The sequence below is a fragment of the Camelina sativa genome, chromosome 12 (assembly GCF_030686135.1).
Source record: "Camelina sativa cultivar CO46 ecotype springtype chromosome 12, ASM3068613v1".
Taxonomy (NCBI): domain Eukaryota; kingdom Viridiplantae; phylum Streptophyta; class Magnoliopsida; order Brassicales; family Brassicaceae; genus Camelina; species Camelina sativa.
Window position 1 is genome coordinate 35,370,392 of NC_141891.1, and position 2,077 is coordinate 35,372,468.

Here is a 2,077-nt window from a genome sequence, read left to right on the forward strand (position 1 = left end):
GCTAGATGTTCTTAATGCTGATCCTATAACTGAGAGGGTATGATTTGATTTCAAGCATCTTAGCATCACATCAATGTTTAAGGAGCATAGATAAGGTTAGATCTAGAGCTTACCATTAGGCTTGCTAAGAGATTAGAGGTCTTTTTTGGTATGAGATATATTGCTTAATGCCTGCTTGTGTAGATTCTTTACTTTGTGAGAACAAGTCTATAGATGCATGAGTTTGATTGTTTCTTGCCATGAGAGTGGATTAAACATGTCTTAGAATTACATGTCTAGATTAGCTCAAGTTGTTTGAGATTTGTTGACCAAGTTAATGACCTCAATCATTAGTCCAGCCCATGAATCCCTCCTCAAGGCCTTCCTTGTTTATTGATTTTCTAGTCTTAATCCTGCTGCTTGCTTGTTGTTTGATTAGCTTTCATATTGCTCTATTTTTCTTGTGTTGCTCTGTTTTTCGCGTTTGTCTAGCTCGACCCTGCACTCGATCTACACTCGATCGAGTGCTTGCTCGAGTTCATCCCCAGAACTTTGGTTTATGATATGTAGTTGTCCTGTCTTATCTCTTGTCTCATTCCAGTTGCATTTCTGTTGCATTTACTTAGTATCCTGTTCATTACTTGCCTTGCATTAGTTCATTACCATAGTTTCTATTTCTGTTCTAGTTTCATAATTGTCATAATCATTCTGTTCCATTTACATTTAGCATCTAATTCTAGTAGCTTTTACTTTCTGCACTTTACATTTCATAATAGGATTGTTAGGGACAAACATCCTTTGCATTTGGCTTGACTTAGACATATATGCACATCCTGATTGCTCACAAACTCTCAGATTGGATTGACACCTCTTGTACTACAATTGCATAAGGGGAATTGAACACCCTGCCATCCATTCATCTCATCTCTCATCATTCCATACATTCATCACTTCACCCATACAAAACATGTGTTTCAATTTGGCGCCGTTGCCCATTCGAGAGTGTTTTTGTGACATTTAGGATCAATAGAAGTCTAAGATTAAGTTCGTTTATACACTTGTGAAGTTGCTGAACTCGAATCTTCTTTTGCTTGGCTGTCTTGAGTTTCAGGTACCAGCTCGACCACCACTCGACCGAGTAGTGATCAAGCACTTGATCGAGTCAGAAGTCGGATACATATAGACACCACTTCCCAGTCGACTCGACCACCCACTCGAGCCTGCGCTCGACCGTGCACCTGTTCGAGTCAGTACTCCAGTTTGTTGATGCACACAAGGTCAAAGGAGAAAGACAATCTTCAGAGGCCTATTGACAACATCCACAGACTGCAAAAGGGTTTGAGACATAAGCAAAGAAGAGTAGTTCAAGAACAGCAAGAGGATCAAGTGGTAATAGAGCAACAAGATCAAGTTCCAAGACCAAGGAACATTGGTGCTGGAGATGCACCCAACACACACAACCAGAGAGCTGGTATTGTGCCTCCCACAGTAGCAAACAACAATTATGAGATCAAAAGTGGACTGATCTCCGATTCAAGCCAACAAATTCCATGAATTGCCAATGGAGGATCCTCTAGACCACCTTGATGAATTTGATAGAATATGTGGTCTCACAAAGATTAATGGAGTGAGTGTGGATGGATTCAAGTTGAGGCTCTTCCCATTTTCACTTGGAGACAAGGCTCACCTTTGGGAGAAGACTCTTCCTACTGGAGCAATAACCACATGGGATGCTTGCAAGAAGGCTTTCTTGGCAAAATTCTTCTCCAATGCAATGACTGCTAGATTGAGGAATGAAATTTCTGGGTTTGCTCAAAGAAACAATGAGAGCTTTTGTGAAGCTTGGGAGAGGTTTAAAGGATTTCAGACTCAGTGTCCTCACCATGGCTTCAGCAATGAGTCTCTCCTAAGTACATTGTATAGAGGAGTGCTTCTATAAAATCAGAATGCTTCTTGACAAAGCTTCAAATGGCAACTTCCTCAACAAGAATGTGGAAGAAGGATGGGAATTAGTTGAAAATCTTGCTCAGTCTGATGTTAATTACAGTGAGGACTATGACAGAACTATAAGGACCACCTCCACTGACCAAGAGGACAA

The 2,077-nt window shown here is 40.7% G+C and overlaps 1 non-coding gene across 1 annotated transcript; it reads right to left on the bottom strand.

The window, feature by feature from the left end:
• Positions 1–1,762: 1,762 nt before the first annotated feature.
• On the bottom strand, positions 1,763–1,869 carry LOC147933103 (small nucleolar RNA R71). Its single transcript, XR_015576826.1, has one exon. It is a non-coding gene; the product is annotated as a small nucleolar RNA R71 (small nucleolar RNA).
• Between the last annotated feature and the right edge of the window lie 208 nt (positions 1,870–2,077).